Raw genomic sequence first — 12,269 nt, 5'->3', positions numbered from 1 at the left:
GATATGAATTTTAAATCTACCTCTATATGTATTTGTGGTAATCAATTGGCCCCCATTTTCTGAATGTTTTCCAAAAAGCTCACCCCCTTACATCTCTCCACAGATAAGACTGAGGAACAACTGAATGATGAAGAACAAGAAACGTTCTGGGGCTGGTGATATGATCGAAAGACTGAAGATCACAACTTTTTTTACTCTTAGTATTACATTCTTTTGTATTTCGCTTCCACAAAACTGTTGATGTAATTTCTATTTCATTGTCATTGTAAAAGACAATATTTATTTATGAAAAAAACTAGTTTTGTCTACGAGGCTTATTGTTATATAACAATACTGAATGTCATCTACGCCTCGGTCCTCAGGGCGTGTCAACGAGTCTTTCCAGCGTGCTTATGTCCTCACTCACACTCGCCATAACCCTTAGAAACTTCACAAGGGGGTCATCCATCCCAAAATTTTCCCAAGTCAAGCACGATTAACTTTGGAGTTCTTATGTGATGAGCGTCTGAAAAGAATATGCATCTTCTGGATATGAGTAGTGCCTATCAAATCTTTTAAATCTTTCTCAAATGCACAGTACCATAGCTGAACACTTTTTTGGAATCCCTCTCTTTCGACCTCGGGCCTCACATTAAGTAAAACTAGATTACAACATTTCATAACCATAAGCAGTAGATTTCGTGTTAGTAATAATATGTCAGGCTAACATCAATCTTATATTCCTTAATAAGAGGCTAGTGTTATCTGTTTTGTATGTACTTTTTATTAGAGAATGTTCGTGTTTAATATGATTGTTCTTTACCAAAGTGCACTTCATTTAATGATATTAAATGAACTGTACAAGATCATATATTAATCTCTTTAACAAAGCTTACTCTTGGATTCAAGCCCTCTTAACAGGAAAAGAGTCGTTCTTTATTGAACGTTATATATGAACTTTATAAAGGTTTTTCGATGATTCACAAAGAACTCTCGAACTGTTGCAATATTTGCTACCCTGCAAGTATACGGTGTCAAGTTTTAATACTCAGTAGAGCACATATATCGATCCCACATGGAGTGCAATTTAATTGTAAATTAATTACCACAACTAAAATAATCAGACTTTATTTAGAAATTTTAATAGAATTTTTGTTGTTAATTATGAACTAAAATTAATAAAAGCACGCAAACGATTTAAATCATTGAGAATAAAAATCTAGATATACGATTTCACTTGGTCTTTACTATAATAAATTATCATCGACATCTATATTTATAATTTTAACCTTTTTACTATCCAATAATTCTCAACTATTCATATTCTCTTTCCCAAGTTGTGCGTAGGAATCAATTATCTAAAATCAATTTCAATATCCCTATTAAAAACCCAAACAATAAATAATTTCAATAGCACGATAATTTTTTTAATGGATTCCTTAGAGTTATAGACCTTCCGAACTCTATAAAAACCAATGATAAATTTTCCTACGGTCTTATTTAAAATCTCCTATCCCGAGTGATAGATCTCAAATAAATATGAAAATCCAATTAGTGATCACGTAATTGAAAGCAATAAGATCCGAAAAATATAAATAAACAAAGAGTAATCCGGATGTACAAATCAACAATTCATAAATAAAGATTTGAGCTAAGCTACATCGTCCTCTGGATTTAATAAATTAGTTCATGAATGAAAAACACCAAAATAAATTCATGTTCTTCAACATCACTAATAGAATAAAATTAAGTAAGAAGAAAGGAAGAAGAATCAAATCAAAGTTGCGACTCCGTCCACGCTAGATGCGCTCTTCATCTTCGTTCTCGCTCTCATTTCTGTTCTCTGGATTTTTGTGCATGACTGCCCTCTCTCTTTTGGCTAGGGTTTAAATTTTCATAAATGCGTGAATGATTGTGAAAGCCCATAAAAATCTCGTCAGATTCTGTCTCCTATGTACGCAGGGTTGTGCAGGATTTCGCGTAGCCGCGCGCGAGCTTCTGCTATTTACGAAGCCACGCTAAACCCACTGCCCGCAGTGCGATGCTGTTCATTCTTTTTTTTTTTCGCTCGTGCTTCTTCTGCTTTCTTGTTCACTTCATTCTTCCATTTTGAAATTTAATTTATTCCTTGTTGGTCACAATTTATGCGTTCATGCTTGATTCTTGCAACGACATAAACAACAATCAAAACACGTAAATCCGCTAGATATTCGCATACTTTCATGACACTTCCTTGGGTGATTTAAGTGCAAAAATTATATTATCAAATACCCCCAAACTTAAGGTTTGCTAGTCCCGAGAAAATTGTAAAAATTACATTCAATGTTGTTCTAGGAAATTAACAAAATGAAAGTGGTGGAAAAGAGTAATCATTATGGTCTCAAATATCACATGTCTAGGTTTTCAAGCTTGATGCATGCACATATTATTTAGCAGTTCATATGTGTGCGGATCATCAATCTCATCTACCCAACCCAAAATAGTGATATATGTAAGCTTCTAGTTTACCTCGTAGAACGTAGAATGTTTAACTCAGGTTTCAAACTATTATCTATGGAAATAATTATCTATGCACAAAGATCACCTGGACTTTTGGATATATATTTGGTTCAAAAGATAATAAAGAGAATTATACCAAAGTGTAACGTGATGTCATGAGATGTTTATGTGTAAATGGTCAAATTTCATACTCGTTGGCAGTGCTTTTGAAGTGTCCATAGACTTAACTTTAACGATTCTTCTCCATTAGTATATTGGATATGCGTGGCTCGGTTAATAGGTCTTGTAAGCATATATCGTTAGGCTTGAGGGAAAACAAACAAATTTTTTTTTAGTTGCTCTCTCTCTTTGATATTCCACCTTTAATTGATTTTTTTCATCATTTTTTTTCTTTTCATCTACGGTTCTTTATTTTCTCATGTTCACCATCTTCACACTACACATTCCTTCTTTTAATTCATAATTTTTTTTGTTTACTTCCCTTTCTCCCACGAGTATTTTTTTCTTTTCATTCTACAAGCGCTGAAGGGGGTTCATTTCTCTCACATTCGTACAACAATTAGTGCATAGGCTTAGGATTTTTGGTATTTTACATAAGACAAAGAAAAATGTACTAATGGGGCTATTTTGTGCCTTGGCACACACCCTTGATTTTTTAGATTGGCTCAAACTAGGACACTAGAGATTAATATGACTATTGGTAGGCTCGAAAGGCTCAAACGATCTAAAAATCGCCTAAATAATCTAGAAATCATACAATATCCGTATTTCTCCTCGGAGAGTGTCAAATCAAGTTCTAGACTACTTCTCATTCACTAATCAAATTTTACAATCCGACCGTGTGCATCAAAGTAATGATATGACAATTTTTAGAACAAATTCAATTACACATCTCCTTATTGTTAGGCTCAAAGGGCTTCAAATGATATGTTATACACATTTAAACTGAGCACAAAAAAACTCAATGAATGCCTAGATCACTTCTGTGCTTGTAACATTTATTTCAAAATCATATAGAAATCACAAAAAGTCTCAAATTATGTCGTCTACTCAGTAGTACTTAGCGTGCACTATATGTTCTCTCCTTATCAGATATATCGATGATCATGTGGAAAGTGCATAAATGGTTGTGAACTTTTAAGAAATTGTACACATACACCATGACTCAACCATTTTGGCAAAAATATCATTATTGGCCCACTGATTCTTCTTCACACTTGGCCTACTAGACACTGAATAATTTTTTTTGGGAAAAAATTAAACTAACTGATAGCAAAAATTCAAGTAGCAGGAAATAAAATTAAAGTACCCTCCCAAATTTAAAACATGCATTGTCCTCAACGTATGTAAGAATTAAAAAAATTAGGACAATTCATACTTGTTGTGATGAGCGTCTGTACTCGTCGTTATCATCATTTTCTTCCATGTGTTGGGGTTTTCAACTCATCACACAGACCTGCTCATTAAAATATTATTAGTCTACGTGATGTGAAAATATGTGACTAATACAATGATTAAGTAACTAAATTAAAATGCAGTAAATAAAATTTTGTTAATTGCCTCCCACATTGTGCTTTGTCTAAAGTCATCTGCCATACTCTTCTTCCAGTTCAAGGTGGATCATGTGATCTCTTGGACGCCTTGATTACCAATCTCTGACCTTCAACTTCCATGGACAACCTTCCTTTCTTGACATCTATTATGGATCTAGTGGTATCCAAGAATGGACGTCCTAGGATAATAGGAATATTCTGATTGTTCTCCATGTCAAGCACAACGAAATCTGCTGGAAGCCTCAGTTTATCGACCTGTACTTCAACATCTTCCACCAACCCCAAAGGTACCTTGACAGATTTATCTACCAATTGCACGATCAGTTCTGTGGGATTCATCTTGCTCAGTCCATGTTTCTCATAAAGAGAACTTGGCATTACGTTCACGCTCGCCCGTGAATCACAAAGAGCTTCTCCCACAATTTGGCCCTCTATTGCACATGGTACATCTAATTTCCCGGGCTCTTGCAGCTTCTTGGAAGATTCATTTTATCTCCTCATCGCCTCCTTCAGTTCGAAGCATTTCGAAAGAAATTTTGTAGCCAATTCATGCCAAGTAGTTATGCTCCCTAGCGACATTGATTGGAGCCAACCTCTAGCTTGATCTCTGAGAGAAAACTAAAACAGATGCAATCTAATAATATCGTCAAAAACATTATTAATTTTTACCGTGTCTATAATCTCCAAAAATGTTCTTAGATGCAGATGAGGATCTACCATTGCTGCTCCCCCAAACTGGTTCTACTGAATCATGTTAATTAGTGCTAGCTTTAGCTCAAAATTGTTAGCATTTATCGTTCTGTGAGCTATCCCAAAGCAGTGGGCGTTGATCAGCGGTCTGAAATGGTATCTGATAAGCACCACATGAGGGAGTGGGTTTTCGTTCTCTCTGTATTCATCGATTGAATTAACCTCTTCTCTTCATGGTTTTCTGAAGGCTCTTGCGGTCTTTTTAATTTCTAGGTCAAAAAGCAATGAGTCAAGCTCTAAGTTTATCGCATAAACATCAACAGAGGAGAACCAGATTAGTGAATAAATAAATAAAAAAATCTAAATTAAAATCTAGACTAATTAGTAGTGATATTCATCGGAAACGGCGACAAAAACTTGTTGCAATATTTGCTACCCGCAAGTCACGGTGTCAAGTTTTAGTATTAGGTAGAGCACATATATAAATCCCACAAGGAGTACAATTTAATTATAAATTAATGACCACAACTAAAATAATCAGACTTTATTTAGAAAATTTAATAGAATTTTTGTTGTTAATTATGAACTAAAATTAATGAAAGTGCTCAAAATATTTAAAATCAATGAGAATGATAATCTAGAGGTACGATTCACTTGGTCTTCACTACATTAAAATTACCATTGACATCTATATTTATAATTTCGAACCGATGGATGCGCTCTTCGGCTTCATTCTTTGTTTTCGCTTTTTTTCCCATTTTCTAGATTTTTGTGTGTGACTATCGCTCTCTCATGTGGTTAGGGTTTAATTTTTTATAAATGCATGAATATTGTTGAAAGCCCAAGAAACGTACGTCAAATTATGTCTCTTGTGCGAGCTCAGCTGCGCAGGCTTTCGGGCATCCACACGCAAGCTTCAGTTATTTGTGCAGCCACGCTGCGTGCACGCTACTGTTCATTCATTATTTTCGCTTGCACTTCTTCTGATTTCTTGTTCACTTCATTTTTCCATTTCGAAATTTAATTTATTCTTGTTGGTCACAAGTTATGCGCTGATGCTTGATTCCTCCAATGACATAAACACTGCCAAAACACATGCTCGATATTTGCACACTTTCATGCAACTTCCTTGGGTAATTTAAGTGCAAAACTTTCACTTATCACGAACTCTGCATTTATTGTGAACAATCATTAAAATGAATCAACATTTTCAAAACCTCATAAAACCATCACACGCTTTAAAGCGTATCAGATCCAGGAGATCACTACGTGCTATATTCACACTTATTCATTATTTTATGTATTGTAAAGTGTAAAGTACTTGTAATCCATGGAAATAATTTTTCCCAGAACTAAATTGATTAAAGTTTTGTGTTGTAATACTAGAAGTTTCAGTAGGCAAGAGTAAGATATACTGAATTTGGTTTGTACAAGTGTGTACCAATCAAAGTCTTCTAGTGATACCTTCTGAAAACTGATGAAGGAGAGAATAGAATGGTTTAGTCCTTCGAACATCTAGAAACAAGTTATGTGTCTTACTAACCTACTGCATTTAGTTTCACTAAAATGTTGTGGACTGTTTTCGCACTTATCAAAGTAGTCTGCCACACTTTCCAAGTACAAGATAAGCTTTTGAATTCTTAAAAAGTTCAACACTCTTTTCAAAAGTAAAAGTATTTGAAGTTTGAAATGTTTATTCGACCTATTTTTAAACACTTCATCAATCCTAACAGAATGCATCTAAAAGTTGACTTTATCAATATATATGAGATTTGTTGATTTTTCAATAGACTTCACGTATATTATTAAATTTTCACTAATTCGTGTTTAGGGTAGAACCTAAGAGTAGTTTGAAATTATTAAGTCGATTTTAGCATAGATTATACTACACTATATATATATATATATTATAAATATAGTATTTGTAGTAGAATCTATGATTTATATATAAATCATAGATTCTACTACAAATACTATATATAGATTTGTAGTAGAATCTATGACATATATATAGTATTTGTAGTAGAATATAGTATTTGTAGTAGAATCTATGATATATATATATACAGTTTTGATATGCTGCACACCTACCGTGCATACCTATGTGAGCACCGATGAGGTGTCACTCACCCATTGGATGCGCAATTTTTCTATATTTCATCACATCCAATGAGTGAGTGACACCTCATCGGTGCTCACATAGGTATGCACGGTAGATGTGCAGCACATCAAAACTGATATATGTTGGAAACTAAATTCCGGCATTTGACAAAATATGAACCAACTGATACGCGCAATTCAGCAACTGGACTTAACAACTGAAATCAGCTGATCTAATAAAGAAAACTGATCAGTTGGAAACCGATCAGTTGATACATTCAGCCGTATGCTTTTAAGCTAAGCATCCTTCAACTGAACATGTCTCGGGAAAGAACATTCAACCGACAAAGAGACATAAAAGACTGCAACTGAATATGAAACGCCGCACTTCAATCAATACAGCTTAGAACAACGCATTTCGGATAAAGCAGTTAAGACGCCGCAATATAATGAATGAAGCAAACAATGCCCAAGAAATAATGAAGTGGCAATCAACGGATACAAAGATTCAAATATATCTCAAGTTACCGTTGGAAGAGAAGCTTATAAATATGACAGAAGAACAGCTGAATAAAAGGAGAAGATCACTCTACTCAAAGCTTGCTGTTACTCTGCCAAAATCTTAGCTCACTCTTACTTGGTTTATTAGTAGCAGTCAAGGCTACAATTTGAGCTCACTAGCACTTTGTAATAATCGTTAAATTCGATAGTGCTAAGATCAGTTACGCACTGAGAACATTTTGTAATACTAAGAGTTTCAGCTTTTGGCAGTGATAAGTCCAAACTGAAGTGGGTCAGTACAAATCTTGTATTCGATCAAAGTCTTTCAGTGGAAATCCTATCCTTGAGATAGAAGGGGTGACGTAGGAGTAATTGAAATCTCCGAACATCCAGAAACAATTCTTATGTATTCTATTTCAGTTTTGTATTCTATCTGTCAATCAGTTACTTTCCGCAACTACTTTAGTTTAACTGATTGTCATTGACCAGCAAGATTCTGAGAATCAGTTTGTCACCAAACTGAACTCAAAATTCGAAAAGATCAGTTATTCAACCCCCCTCCTTCTAAATACTCTTGATACATTAATCGATCCTATCAAGTGGTATCAGAGCAGTTGAATCTTGTTCTTGAATACTTTTGATCTATAAACTTGCTAGCATGACTTCATTCAACAAAATTCCTATGTTCTCTTGAGAAGAATTTGATGATTGGAAAATCAGAATGCAGGCTCATTTAGCTGCACAAGATGATGACATGTGGTATGTCGTAACTGATGGACCCATGAAGATTCTAAAAACAAATGCAGCAGTTGCCATAACAGAAGGGGCATCACAAAGGATAGAAAAGCCCAGAGATGAATGGACAACTGAAGATAAAAGAAAAGCAAATCTTGATAATGTGGCTAAAGACATTCTGTACAAAACGCTTGACAAAGTAACCTTCAGCAAAATAAAGATGTGTAAGACAGCCAAAGAAATTTAGGAAAAGCTGATCCAGCTGTGTGAAGGAAATGATCAAACCAAAGAAAATAAACTTTCTGTTAGCTGTTCAAAAGTTTGATAACATCAAAATGAAAGCAGGAGAATCAATGCAAGAGTATGATGAAAGAGTAAGCAGTATCATCAATGAGTTAAATGCACTTGGAAAAGTGTATACCAACAAAGAGATTGCACTGAAGGTAATGAGAGGTCTTCCCAAGGAATGAGATGTCAAGACCATGGCAATGAGGGAGTCCAAAGATCTGAACTAGATTGAACTTCATGATCTGTTTGCTGATTTAAAGGCTTATGAATTTGAGCTGCAGACCAGAGAAGGAGAACCATCTACCCCTGCAGCCACAACTGCTCTAGCTACTGTCATAACAGAACCAATCAGTTCAGCCGAAAAATCTGCTGATCAGTTGAGCAGTGATGTTATGTCATTGTTCATCAAAAAATTTGGAAGGTTCATGAGAAAGAATCAAGGAAACTTCCAGAAGCCATACCAAAGGAACAGCTCCAAAGATGAATCAAATGCCTGCTACAACTGTGGCAAATCAGGTCACTTTATTGCTGATTGTCCTAAACCCAAGAAGGACAGTCAAGGCTCAACTGATAGAAGAAATAAATCATATGAACATAAAAGAAGACCCAAGGAAGATAAGAAGTCCTTCAGAAAGAAACATGAGGTATTCTTAGCTGAAGAAAACAAATCTAAATGGGCAGAAACTGACAGTGAGGAGTCAGAACCAGAAAGCTCATGCAGCTCTAGTGATGATGAGGAAGTCAAGTGCTTGATGGCTAATGATGCAGAAGAAGAATCATCTAGCCAACAGGTATTTGATTTCAGCTCAACTGATTTCACACGAGAAGAACTCATTCTAACACTACATGACATGGTAAATGAGTATCAAAAGCTTGCATCATCATTTGAAAAAATCAAAGCAAAGCAAACTGATCCCACAGACAATAAAACCAAAACTGATGAATCAGTTGATGGGTTGAGTCTAAAAAGGGAAATTGCTGAGTTAAAAGCAGAGATAAACAAAAATCAGTCATTAATCCAGAAGTTGATTCTTGAAAACTCAAAACAGACTGAGCTCATTCAGTCTTGGAACAAGTCATCTACTGCACTGAATGAGATGCAGAATTAACAAAAATCAGTTTCTGATAAAACTGGTTTAGTGTTCAACACTCAAGAAGAAATGTATCCAAATGATACTCAACCAAAGCTAAAAACAGACAAAGGGAAATACATTCACTTTGTCAAAACAACAGTGGTACAAGAACAAATTAAACCCAGTAAACTGATTGAGCAACCTACTGAGAATATGAACAAGGCTAGAAGATATGGGATTGGTTATAATCAAAAATTCTCAACTGATTCACCAAGTCAGTCATCAAAGAGGTTTCACAAGAACTATTCGAATAGCTATTTCAATTACTATAACTGCAAGCAATTTCAGAAGGGATATAGACTGAACAATCAGTTGAATAAAGCTAAAACACATATTGTATCATCTGTACACTACACACCAAGCACACAAAAGCCGAGAAAAATCATTTGGAATACAGCTACTGGAAATTCTGTTAGACTAATCCAAGTGTGGGTTCCTAAGGGACTAATCAGTTCAGGACCCAAATAGATATTGGTACCAAGTTATATTATGTGCGTGATTGCAGGTAACAGGTACAAACAAGAACTCAATATGGTATTTGGACAGTGGATGTTCGCGACATATGACAGGAGATGCAAGTGCGTTATCTCAACTGATCAAATACAGTGGTCCAAACATCAGTTTCGGGGACAATTCCAAAGGTAGAACTGTGGGTAAGGGTAAGCTTATCCATGGTAACTTTACTTTTAAGGATGTTCTATTAGTAGAAAACCTGAAGTATAACTTGATTATCATCAGTCAGTTATGCGACAGTGGATTCTCAGTACAATTTGACAAAAACTCATGTTCAGTCAAAATTTCAACTAATGAAATCATACGAACTGGAAAACGTTGTAAAAACACATATAAAGTCAGTTGGAATGATCAAACTTATGCACCAGTTTGTTTTATTGCTTCCAAATCGTCTAAAAACTGGTTGTGGCATAAGAGACTAAATCATTTAAACTTTAAAACCATTGCCTATCTGAGTAAACATGAACGTGTAACTGGTTTGTCCAAAATAGACTTTTCAAAAGAAAAACTTTGCTCAGCATGTCAGTATGGTAAACAAGTACGATCCTCTTTTAAAAACAAGGGCTGTAAATCTTCATCCCGATGCTTAGAACTGTTGCACATGGATCTCTTTGGTCCTATACCAGTCATGAGCTTAGGAGGAATGAAATACACCTTGGTAGTCGTAGATGATTTTTCAAGATTTACTTGGGTTATTTTTCTCAAATCTAAAGACCATACTGCTTCGCAACTAATAAAGCTCTTCAAAAGACTTTTAAATGAAAAATCAGTTGGAATTGATCGAATCAGATCTGATCGAGGAACTGAATTCATCAATCAAACTCTTTCAAATTTCCTAGAAAATGCTGGAATTAAGCATGAGCTCTCAGCAGCCAGAACTCCTCAGCAAAATGGTGTAGCTGAAAGGAGAAATCGGACCCTTAAAGAAGCTGCTAGAACGATGCTTGCTGATTCTGGTATTTCTCAAAGATTTTGGGCAGAGGAAGTAAACACTGCGTGTTACACTCAGAACAGATCAATGATTAATAAAAATCATATGAAAACACCATATGAGATCTGGCATGGAAAAAAAAGTATAATTACTTATTTCAAAATATTCGGCTGCAGATGTTTTATTCTTGATAATGGTAAAAACTATTTAAAAGCGTTTGATGCTAAATCTGCATAATGAATATTTCTTGGATACTCATCAGTTAGTATAGCTTATAGAGTCTTCAACAAGAAAACCCTAAATGTTGAAGAATCTTCTCATGTTGATTTTGATGAAACTGAACTAACTGATAAGCCAACTGATCAAGTTGAGCTAGTTGATCGATTTACAGATATCAGTTTGGAAGATGATGACAAAAATGAAAGTCATGGCAATCAAAACATACTTCAAACACCTGAACTAGAAGTATTGGACCAATCAGATGTGCAGGAAGTCGTTGCTGATGATCAGTTGATAGAGCATAATGATAACATTCAAATACCAGTTGACGAAGCACCAACTGAGACTGAAAACTGCCACCAACTGAGACTGAAAACTGTGTTCAGTTACCAACTGAAGAAATTGCTGATACAACAAATACTGAGTACAGATGGAGAAAATCACATCCACCTGAACTGGTAATAGGAAATCCATCTGATCTAGTAAGAACTCGCAATCAAATGCTAAATTTATTTATCTATTCAGCTTTTGTTTCACAACTAGAACCGAAGAAAACTGATGAAGCTCTTGCTGATCCTAACTGGGTAAATGCAATGCAAGAAGAGCTAAATCAGTTCACTTATAACAATGTATGGAACTTAGTTCCAAGACCAATTTCAAAAACTATTATAGGTACAAAATGGGTATACAGAAATAAACTGAATGAGGATGGTTCAGTTGGACGCAACAAAGCAAGATTAGTGGAACAAGGATATAGGCAAGAAGAAGGAATTGACTATGATGAGACGTATGCTCCAGTTGCAAGAATGGAAGCAATCAGAATTTTTCTTGCTTATGCATCACACAAGAACTTCAAGGTCTATCAGATGGATGTAAAGAGTTCATTCCTGAACGGTCAAATACAAGAGGAAGTATATGTTGAACAACCCCCAGGTTTTGTAAATCACAACTTTCCTGATCATGTATATCATTTGAACAAAGCCTTATATGGTCTTAAACAAGCTCCCAGAGCTTGGTACGAAACTCTTTCAAAATTTCTAACTGATCATGATTTTTCTGCTGGATCAGTTGATAAGACCTTGTTCAAATTTGCTAAGAATGATCACATTTTATTAGTTCAAATTTATG

This window comes from Primulina tabacum, chromosome 5 (genome assembly GCF_025594145.1).
Source record: "Primulina tabacum isolate GXHZ01 chromosome 5, ASM2559414v2, whole genome shotgun sequence".
NCBI lineage: Eukaryota > Viridiplantae > Streptophyta > Magnoliopsida > Lamiales > Gesneriaceae > Primulina > Primulina tabacum.
This window is presented reverse-complemented; position numbering follows the sequence as displayed.